Genomic DNA, 11,875 nt, shown 5'->3' with positions numbered 1-11,875 from the left:
CACCAAATTCAGGTGTTACCCTCTTACTTTCCTTCTTTTCTACTCTTTTTTCTAAATAGTGGATAGTCATTTTATTTTATATATGTGTAAGCCTAGTAAAAATAGAACCCTAAAAGAGTCCTTGATTATTGCATAGCATGCCGAGACATTTTATTGTATGTTAAATTGTTATGGTGGTGCATCCATTCAAACTCATGAAGTATATTTAAATTTTGGATTCAAAAGCTATATCTAAATTTGAATAGAAATAAATTTGAATAGAAATATATAAAAAGAAGAGGGGAAGAAAATAGAAAAGAAAAAGGCCCAGCTCGTCCCTTTTCTTCCCCCCTGCCAGCCGGCCCACCAGCTCCACTTCCTTTCCCCGCGGCCGAGCTCGCGCTCCCCTCCGCGCGCGCTAGCCATCCCAGGCGCAGCCACGGCCCAGCGACGCGCTCACTCCGCCCCAGCCCAGTGGCCTAGCGCCTCCCTCCGCCTAGCCCACCATAGCGCGCCCCCAGGCCCAGCCACGGTCGCACGCTAGCTGCTCACGTGCCCACGATCTCCCTCACGAATCGCTCCCAGCAGCTCCCTGTTCATCTTCCCAAAATGGCCCCCTGCGACGTACGTAATAATATTTCAGTGCAAATTATTACAAGTAAAAAATAGAGGGTACATAATCACTAGTAGAGATCTGGATGATGATGCCACAGGTGCTCAATGAGGTCATCTTGAAGCTGAGTGTGAATAAGTTTGTCTTTTATTTCCTGTAGTTGTGTATAAACTCATCGAGTTCTAGTGTTTCTTCATGAGAAGTATTAACCTTGTCTCCCACCCCTTCATAATTTATATCATGTTTATTATCTTGCTCATCCTCCACGATCATATTGTGCATAATGACACATGCTCTCATGATTTGCCCAAGGGTGTCCTCATCCCAAAATCGAGCTAGACCCCTAACAATTGCGAATCGAGATTGTAAAACTCCAAATGCTCGTTCAACGTCCTTTCTACAGGCTTCTTGAGCAGTAGCAAAATATTTCTTCTTATTACCTCGTGGTTCTGGAATGGTCTTCACAAAAGTAGCCCAAGAGGGATATATGCCATCGGCAAGATAGTAACTCATTGTGTACTCATTGTTATTTATTGTATAATTCACCTTTGGAGCTTCACCATCTGCTAGGCGTGCAAATAAAAATGATCGATGCAACACGTTGATATTATTGTGCGAACCAGTCATCCCAAAGAAAGCATGCCAAATCCAAAGATTTTTATCGGTCACAACTTCATGTATAATTGTAGGTTCATGCACATGTCCGGTATACATACCTTGCCAAGCAAAAGGGCAATTTTTCCACCTACAATGCATACAATTAATAGAACCAATCATACCAGGAAAACCTCTGCTTTTCCAATGGCCAGTAATCTTGCAGTATCATCTTCGTTAGGCGTTCTCAAATATTCATCTCCAAAAACCTCGACAATAGCACAAACAAATCTTCGTACTCTCAATTGTAGTACTCTCACCTATACAAACATAATCATCAGTAACATCAGCAACTACCCCATAAGATAACATCCGAAATGCTGCAGTAACTTTTTGTAGACTAGAAAGGCCTAGAGTGCCAGCTGCGTTTCTTTTCTGAACAAAGTAATGATCATGTTGTTCTACGACTTTCCAAATACATACAAATAATGAACGTCTCATTTGAAACCTGCATGTGAAAATAAAAACATATATATATATATATATATGTACTATTAATATTTTTAAAGTATCATATAAATAAAATCAATAGAGTGACATACCGTCGTCGAAAATAATAATGCCCATACATAGGATTGTCTAAAAAATAATCTTGATACAACCTGTGATATCCTGCTTGTCTATCTCGCTGAAGTACTCGGTGCCCCTTTATAGAACCACATTGTTTTATTTCGTTATCTGACTCATCCGCATTCATGGCCATATGAGTACTAGAGAGAAAAAATCGTCGTCGTCGTCATCTGACGATGAATCCAGCACCAATTGCATTGGCAGACTTCGTCGATTCATTACGATCTGACTAACAGGCCGTTCAAAGACTCGGCAAAATAAAAAAAACAACCTATGAACATCCATGATCAATGAGGACTGACAAGGAAATGAATGATATGCAATAATGTACTTCAATTATGGTTGTCTAGTTTTTCTACAAGCAATTACCTATGAATGCACCTGGTCGTATCTCCTCCAAGATAATGGACGATGGCGGCGCATGCACATCTACGATGGCAGCGCACATCTACGATGGCGGCGCATGCAAATCTGTTGGAGGTGCTCATCAAGAAAATGGAAGAGCAGCAAATGCTTTTGGGCTGCAAAACATGCCCGGTTATGGTTACGCAGACCTATGTTTGGCTGTTTGAAAAATTTTAGATCAATGTTTTTGCAGTATGTTGTGGGTTTGGATGTTTTTAGGAAAAAAAATTATAGCATCCCTCAAAATGACGTTTTTGGCAACAATTTTTTAGCAATCCGTTGGAGTTGCTCTAATTCCTCAACATCGGATCCGAACGCGCGCTTGATATGCTTCTCATTCTGCCATTATATTTCCCTTAGCTTTTGTACGTTCTCATCTATTGGGTTCTCCCGCTGAGATGGATCTCTTAATCAGTTCCTCGCGTAGGCACAGATGGCCGACCCGTCAGCATCATCGGTGCCGCCGGTTGTCACCACGGGATCCGTGGTCACTCCGTCACTATGGCCTCGCCGCCCACCGGGTGGTGGATCGACGGTCTCTGCAGGTATCACAGGCGGCGGCACAGGCTCGTCGTGACTCGTGCGCAGCGTGCAAGTGCCAGCCGGACTGCATATATTTGCGCCTTATTTCCCGCCCGATAAACCAGACAAGTTCGCGCACGCGCACCGCGTCTTCGGCACCAGCAACGTGATCAAGATTCTCAACGACCTCCAGCCCTACTACCAGCGCGAGGACGCCGTCAATTCGCTCATTTACGAGGCGGACATGCGTGTCCGCAATCCCGTCTACGGCTGCATCGGCGTCGTCTCTATTCTTCAGCACTGCCTCCTACGGCTTAAGAAGGCGCTCGAGCGCGCCAGCTTAGAGCTGTCCAAGTACCAGGTGTTAGACTCTCTCCACAAGGTGCGCTATATGCTCCTCTACTCTATATTTAGCGCACGGTGATCAACTTTTTCCCTCCAACAACGTGCGCTAAAGGGTCCGGTAAAATAGAGGACGCCCTCAACCACCTCCAAATGCAGCGGCTCCTCTATTCGTGTCTCTCTACTTCAGGTCCGCTAGAAATGTACAACAACATGCAGTAGAATAAGTATTGTAGCTGAATTAATGAAGAATAAGTAGCAGCAAGCAATACTATTAGGTGTCTGCTCAAATATGTATAGTAGTTTTTTTAAGATCTGCCAAGGAAACTTTGTAATAAAAAGGCGTACTATTTTAGGTGAAGAAAAAAATTAATATACATCGTATTTTAATACTAGATATACAAATGATATTTTTCTGTGTGCGTCCAATGTGGAAAAAAGAATGTAGAAAATAAAGTCTGGTAACACTATTTATATAGAGAATGAAATTTAGAGGACGCTGCTAGAGTAGAAAAAGATATAGAGGACGAAATCTTTTAGAGGGTGCTGTAAAGGACACAGAATATTCCTTTAAAGGATGAAATTTAGAGGACGTTGCTGGAGACAGCCTTAGGATGTGTCCTCTACACTAGCCGGTTAACAGTAACCGGGGTAGGGTTAATCCTAACCGTCTAACCGCGCTCCTAATCGGGAGGCTATCCTAACCATTGGTTGCAGCCCCGTCACACGACGCCATATAAAATAGATTAAGGGGGCCAACGGGTTTAGCCAACGCTAATCGCTCGACCACAAACCCTAATCGACACTTTGAGAGGAATCGATCCCCTAGGCGCTCGGAGTGACTGGAATCGTTGTGACTATGTCTCAGATCCCCGTTATCCCATCGGGATCTGAGATTCCACCTGCAGGCAACATTGGAGGAGCTGATCCACCGCCGATCAACGACGGAAACCAATCTCCTCGACACCAGCAGGGAGATCGACAAGAAGGAGGAGGCGGATCTTCGCTGCAAGACGCCGCCGTAATGATGGCTAGGAACAACAACGACGGTATGTATACATGTACCCCTCAGTAGAATAGATCTACTCATCATCGAGGTATTTTAGACACGGATTGGTATTATAGGGACTTAGGAAACGATCCTAAGCACCAGAAATTCTAACATTGGTATCAGAGCCACCTAAGAACCCTAGATCTCCTAATCCGCATTCGGTTTTATGAGATAATAGAAATGTCTCGGATCTATGTGAATGAACTCTTTTTTTAATCATCATTCATCACCCGAGAACAGAGATTAGAATAAATAGAAAGAGTTTCATGCTCTCGAGTTAGGTTTTCCCTAACCCTAAGATTTAGGTTTGGCCACTGTAAGAGACACAGCGAGTCTCGGCCCCAAACCAGAGAGCTCTCACAACTAACTAGGGTTAGGGTTTATGACCTAACCCTAATCGGTTAAGCCGTCAACAGAGACGATGCAGAGGCTTATGGATCCAACGATCCGCGGCCAAGAAACAAAGTCAATAAGAAACACAGATAGGGTTAGGGTTTTGAACTCTAACCGAAATAATCCCAAAACCGCACGCTCTGTCCGAAGGCCCAATATCGTTTTTGGGTTCAAATTTGTGATCAGAAAACATGTATAGAAATCAGATCAAGTGCGCAGAGCACTGTTCACGCATCCATAGGGCCTCATGACCAAAATAACATCACAGAAAAGCTCGAATAATCAGATCCATGCTTCAAAACCCTCCAAATCTTGATTCCCATTACATATTATTCATTTCTTACAAGCATACATCACGTGAAGTGGGGATCGAATAAAAAAAAGGAGAAAATCATGACAGAGATGGCCATGCTGCCAAGTGCCTGCAGAAATGTCCATGCGGCCAGATGGTAGAACAAAAAAAGAGACAACGAGAGAGAGAGAGAATAGGAGTAGTGATCGGCCAGGAGCCAGAGCTCCCTGACGGATGATTTCTGCGCCAAGAAAGTCGGCCGCCAGGAAGGCATGGGGCTGAAATAGAAATGAGCTAGGGTTACCTCCACATCCGACAATCTCGGTATTTATAAACCTAGCTACAGTAGCTCGTACATTCCTGGCCGTTGATTTTGATCCAAGGGCACAGAATAAGCCTGGAAGCACCCACCTGCGCGTGGGCCAGAACGGCGGCCCAGGCTCAGGTTGCGGCCTGGGCGCGCGCCTCTCTCACGCCAGCACCAGCTGGGCCGCCAGCACGGCTGGGCCAAATGGCCAGAAAAGATTTTTTTTTCAGCGATTTTTTTTAAAAAATCAGAATTAGTGAAACAGAAGATGAAATTAAAAAAATAGTGCAGAAAATTCATAATTATATTTTTCCAGTTATAGAAAATTTCAGAGATATTTATGGACTATTTTATTCCGCTGCGTACTTTGGTACTTTTATTTATATTTTATGCAATTTTTCCAGTTAATTATGAAACCAACGTGGATTAATTATTGTTTAAATTGCATAGAATTCAGAAAATTTTGTGGTGATTGAATATTTTAGCCAACGTTGGATATTGTTACCATAGTTTTATACAAGTTTATGTTTTCTAGATCATCCAACGATGGTTTAGAATTTTTGTGATCAGAAATTTTCATAGATATGGCATGATTATTATTTGACCAATGTTGAATATTTAATTCATGCATGTTCTATGATTTTGTATTCAGTATTTATTTCAGATGTCCTAAATATTTTCTATTTTAATTTTGCAAAGGTGCTCATACTGCCATGCTGATTAGCCAGATTGCTTAGATGAAACCGCTAGATGGTAGTAATTACCATTCTTGGCGGGAGGATATTGACATGATAACCACAGTGGGTGAGATAGATTACGCACTGAGGTTTGATAAACCAGTTGAGCCCACAGTGGGCACTCCCAACTATGACCACATGTGGATCCAATACAGCATCGACAAGGTCAAGTGGGAAAGATCAAATGACAAATGTATGATTATTATTAAGAGGAGCATTAAGGAGCCTCTTAAGAGTTCCATACCAGAGTGCGAGACTGTCAAGGAATACCTTGAGAGGGTAGCCTCTCATCATAAAGGGCCTTTTAAGGCTTATGCTTGCTCTCTAATGACAGAATTTGTCAATGCAAAATACGATGGAAATGGTGTCAGATCATTCATTCAGAAAATGATATCCATCGTAGCTAAGATAAACAAGTACCTCGGGTCTCCTTTACACGAGGAATTTGTAGTATTTATGATAATGAAGTCTCTGCCTAAGGAGTTTGAGACTTTTCACATACAGTACAACACCAGTGTCACTGATAAGTGGAATATAGACCAACTCTTGGCACAGTGTGTCCAGGAGGAAGAGAGGTTAAAGCAGACTGGAGACTCTATCAACCTCATCAAAGGCAATATCCCCAGACAGAACAAGAATTCAAAGAAAAAGTTCAAGAAGCAGGGTAAACAGAATAACCAGGCTTCCTCAAGCAACAATAATTAGCCAAGACAAGGAGGCAGTTTTTCAGTCCCCCCTGATACCTGCCTCTATTGCAAGAAGACAGGTCATTACAAGAGAAAATGCCCTGAATTCCTGCAGTATCTACTAGAGAGTGGTAAGGACCAAGTTACTTTTGTAAATGAGTCTTTATACTTAGAATATCCCAGTTATTCTTGGTGGATTGACTCAGGTGCAACTGTTCATGTTGCAAACCCTCTACAGGGACTCCGTACAAGCCAAAGGCTCCCAAAGGGCCGAAGAACAATTAGAGTGGCAAATGGAGTTGAAGCAGCAGTCGAGGCCATTGGAGATCTACATCTTAAATTACATAATGGTTTTGTACTGTTGTTGAGAGACGTACTTTATGTACCTTCCTTGCGAAGGAACCTTATTTCGGTTTCTAGATTAGATGATCAGCACATTCATTGCCATTTTGGTGATAGACAGTGTGGCATTCAGTTTGATAATAAAGATGTTGGTCTCGCCATCCGACGAGATATCCTTTATTTACTTTCGCAAAGTGATGTTGTTAATGTATTAGATATACCAGAAAACAATCCAGCCAGCAGTGGTAGGAAAAGAAAACAAAGTGATAGAGAAACCTCGTCGAAATTATGGCACTATCGTTTGGGCCATATTTCGAGGGGGAGAATAGAAAGTCTTGTTAAGGAACAGATTCTCCATCCCCTAGACTTCACAGACTTAGAGCAATGCAGAGATTGCATTAAGGGTAAATTTGCGAAGCAGATTAAGAAAGATGCTAAGCATAGTACGAGAGTGTTAGAAATTATTCATACAGATATATATGGTCCTTTTCCAGTTAGGACAGTAGATGGGTTTAATTCGTTCATAACCTTCACAGATGACTACTCTCGCTACGGTTATATTTATCCTATTAAGGAAAGATCAGAAGCTTTAGACAAGTTTAAACAGTTTAAGGCTGAAGTAGAGAATCAACACGATTTGAAGATAAAGATTGTTCGATCAGATCATGGGGGGAGTACTATGGGCGCCATACCGAGTATGGCCAGGTCCCAGGACCTTTCGCGAGGTTCCTAAGAGAAAACGATATTGTTGCTCAGTATTCAACACCTGGTGAACCACAACAGAATGGGGTTGCCGAAAGGCGTAACAGAACGCTAATGGATATGGTAAGGAGTATGTTAAGTTACTCTAACCTGCCATTGGGTCTATGGATGGAGGCTTTAAAAACCGCTATGCATATACTCAACAGAGTTCCTAGTAAATCAGTGGCTAGAACTCCATATGAGTTGTGGACTGGCAGAAAACCCACGCTCAACTACTTCCATACATGGGGTTGTCCAGCAGAAGCTAGAATATTTAATCCTGGACAGGGAAAGCTAGATGAGAGAACCACTAGCTGCCATTTTATTGGCTACCCTGACAGATCAAAGGGTTACAGATTCTACTGCCCTGACAGACAAACCAAGTTCATAGAGACCAGACATGCCATTTTCTTAGAGGATGACATGATCAAGGGGAGTAAGGTACTCAGAGAGGTTGACCTTCAGGAAAAGAGGATATATGTCCCATTTCCGATGGTTAAAGAACCATACTTCTCGATACCCACTGTGGTTCCACCAACAGTCACACCGACTGTGGGTGAAACCCCTGCTGCAAATGTGGCGTCATCTAGTGCAACTACTACAGAGCAAGTAGCTTCACCTTCTGCGCATATTGGCCCTGAGCCAGTTGCACAGGATAGTTCAGAAGATGATGATAGAGTTGTGCCAAGTGACGCACCATTGCAGGAGCCCCAGGAAGAATCTGAACTAGAACCAGAACCAAGTCTCAGGAGGTCACAGAGACTCAGAAAATGTGCGATTCCTGATGACTATGAAGTCTATGCAGCAGAAAATATAGAATGTGATGAGATTCATATGAGTGAGTACATTGATACAGAAGGTGATCCCACTACATATGAAGCTGCTATGAGAAGTGCAAATTCATCCAAATGGTTATCAGCCATGGAAGATGAATTAGAATCCATGAGAATGAACAAAGTTTGGGACTTAGAAGTCATTCCCCATGGAGCCAAAACAGTAGGCTGTAAATGGGTCTACAAGACAAAGCGTGACTCTAGAGGGAACATAGAAAGATACAAGGCTAGACTTGTGGCCAAAGGGTTCACACAGAGAGAAGGCATTGACTACCATGAAACCTTCTCACCTGTCTCAACAAAAGATTCATTCAGGATCATAATGGCACTAGTTGCTCATTTTGATCTAGAGCTCCATCAGATGGATGTAAAGACAGCATTCCTAAATGGAGAGTTAGAAGAAAACATGTTCATGGCACAACCAAAGGGTTTTGTTGTGAGCGGTAAAGAACACATGGGATGTCACTTGAGGAGGTCCATTTATGGATTAAAACAGGCTTCAAGACAGGTACATCAAGTTTGATCAGACTATCAGAAAGTTTGGTTTCGAGGAAAACAAGGAAGACAATTGCATTTATGCAAAATTTAGAAAAGGAAAGTATATCTTCCTTGTTCTGTATGTCGATGACATACTCTTAGCTAGTAGTGATAAGGATCTACTAGCGGAAACAAAAGGGTTTCTTTCCTCGAATTTTGATATGAAAGACATGGGAGATGCCTCCTATGTTCTTGGAATAGAAATTCACAGAGAGAGACAAAAGGGAGTATTAGGACTCTCATAGAAGTCATATATAGAAAATGTACTAAAAAGGTATAATATGCACAAGTGTAATGCCTCGCCTGGTCCAATAGTCAAGGGTGATAAGTTTGGGGAATATCAATGTCCCAAGAATCAGTATGAGAAAAACAAGATGAAGTCAGTACCATATGCTTCAGCTATCGGAAGCATTATGTATGCTCAAGTATGTACTCGCCCTAACTTAGCTTTTACCACCGGGATGCTTGGACGCTATCAGAAGAATCCAGGCATAGAACACTGGAAAGCAGTCAAGAAGGCTCTAAGGTACCTTCAAGGTACTAAAGGTCTCATGCTTACGTACAGAAGATCTAATTCCCTACAAATAGTTGGCTATGCAGATGCCGACTGGGGAGGGTGTAGAGATACACTGAAGTCCACTTCAGGGTATGTCTTTATGCTCTCTGGGGGAGCTATTTCTTGGAAGAGCTGCAAACAGATAGCGAGAGCATCATCGACAATGCACGCTGAGTTTGTAGCTACGTATGAGGCAACTGGACAGGCGATATGGATAAAGAAATTCGTACCCGTATTAAGAGTGGTTGATAGCATAGAGCGACCACTGAGAATTTACTGCGACAACGAGCCAGCGGTATTTTTCTCCCATAACAATAAGTCAAGTGGCTCTGCCAAGTATATTGACATTAAGTGTTATATTGTTAAGGAGAAGATTCTGGATCACACCATTCAAGTTGAGAATATAAGAACCCATCAGATGCTTGCAGACCCGCTCACAAAAGGTCTTCCACCTAGCGTGTTTAGTAAGCACGCAGCCGGCATGGGATTAAGGGAGTACCTATGATCTAGAATCACAGGGGCTACAGATTGCAACCTAGTAAAATCTTTCGTTCTAAAGCAGGGGAGCATGTTGTAGTCAATGAGTGCGGTGATACTTAATAGATCATTGTCACGCATTGGTCTCTATGTGTAAACTTGTTAAAGGACGGAATTAATAAAAGTTTGAGTGTGAGATATGTAGAGAACAAAGGGGAGATTGTTAGGATGTGTCATCTACACTAGCCGGTTAACAGTAACCGGGGTAGGGTTAATCCTAACCGTCTAACCGCTCCCCTGATCGGGGGGGCTATCCTAACCGTTGGTTGCAGCCCCCGGTTACACGACGCCATATAAAATAGATTAAGGGGCCGACGGGTTTAGCCAACGCTAATCGCTCGACCACAAACCCTAATCGACACTTTGAGAGGAACCGATCCCCTAGGCGCTCGGAGTGACTGGAATCGCTGTGACTATGTCTCAGATCCCCGTTATCCCATCAGGATCTGAGATTCCCCCTGCAGGCAACATTGGAGGAGCTGATCCACCGCCGATCAACGACGGAAACCAATCTCCTCGACACCAGCAGGGAGATCGACAAGGAGGAGGCGGATCTTCGCTGCAAGACGCCGCCGCAATGATGGCTAGGAACAACAACGACGGTATGTATACATGTACCCCTCAGTAGAATAGATCTACTCATCATCGAGGTATTTTAGACACGGATTGGTATTCTAGGAACTTAAGAAACGATCCTAAACACCAAAAATTCTAACACCAGGTGATCATGTGCACACGTACATACACCTCTATTCCTGCCATGTGATCGGCATGTGCCGTGTTCTAATGAGTACGCGCACGTGCGCCACATTTTTTGGTGTAGGCGGCGGCGGCGGCCTCGGCCTCTGTGGCCGTGGGATCCCATGGTGTGGCAGCAGCTGGGATGGCAGACTTCGTAGGCAACGCAGTGCCCAATAATTGCACACAAAACATTGTCAATGTCGGGCACTCCACGATAGCGTCGATCAACGGAGCTGGGCCGTTCATGCAGCAAGACAACTTTGCCTCTGTGCAGATGCTGGCCAGGAGCTTCGAGGGTGAGAATGGAGCTGCGGCGAGGGTGGGCATGAACGGAGGTGGAGGCTATGGCTTCGCCTACTCGCCGGCCATGGGCGTCGGGCACGGTGTAGTGTCTGGTCATGTGCAGCAGATCAACGGTGGATAGTTCTTGAAACCCAGCACGACCGGCGGAGATTACCGGCCCACACTCTGATCTTTATCGGGTTCGGTTGTATACTACTACTAACTTGCCCGTACTAATTAGGTGCCCGTACGTTGTGACGGCATACCATAGTAAATTTGACAAAGCCTTCACCCACCTCCACCACATTTATCGCAACTATAGCAACACCGTGTTGCCCCCCGTCACCATCAATGATCTTGCTCGTGCAAACGAATAAAAATAGATAGTGAAGTGCTCTAAGTTGGCACTTAGGTTCCTTCTTACTATCATTTTTTATGTTTCAGATAGGCTAGATTTATTTGTCAAGTGCATTAGTAGTCAAAAGCAAAGTTCATGTAAATGGTGACAGGCGAGCATTTTAAGATAATCATATGGATATAATAATATGGATGGTGAACAATTAAAACACATCGATATCGTAATGGATCCATTGTATCATAACAAACATGCCAAGCTTTACCAATTTATCTGCTAAAACACGTATCACACTTTCTAGGATTACATGAGGGGCAATGTAAGATTTCTTGGTGGTGGCCTATCTGGTTATGATCTTTTGTCAAATCGCCATTCACGAACTTTCCCATAGGTCAACTCA

The 11,875-nt window shown here is 43.4% G+C and overlaps 2 pseudogenes; one reads left to right on the top strand and one right to left on the bottom strand.

Annotated features, from left to right (window-relative positions):
• Nucleotides 1–739: 739 nt before the first annotated feature.
• Nucleotides 740–2,264, bottom strand: LOC109942633 (uncharacterized; annotated as a pseudogene).
• A 390-nt stretch (nt 2,265–2,654) lies between these two features.
• LOC103639164 (LOB domain-containing protein 6-like) lies at nt 2,655–11,310 on the top strand (annotated as a pseudogene).
• Nucleotides 11,311–11,875: the final 565 nt, after the last annotated feature.

The sequence above is a fragment of the Zea mays genome, chromosome 9 (assembly GCF_902167145.1).
Source record: "Zea mays cultivar B73 chromosome 9, Zm-B73-REFERENCE-NAM-5.0, whole genome shotgun sequence".
NCBI classification, from domain to species: domain Eukaryota; kingdom Viridiplantae; phylum Streptophyta; class Magnoliopsida; order Poales; family Poaceae; genus Zea; species Zea mays.
The sequence above is the reverse complement of the archived record's forward strand: the minus strand, read 5'-3'. Positions and strand labels throughout refer to the sequence as shown.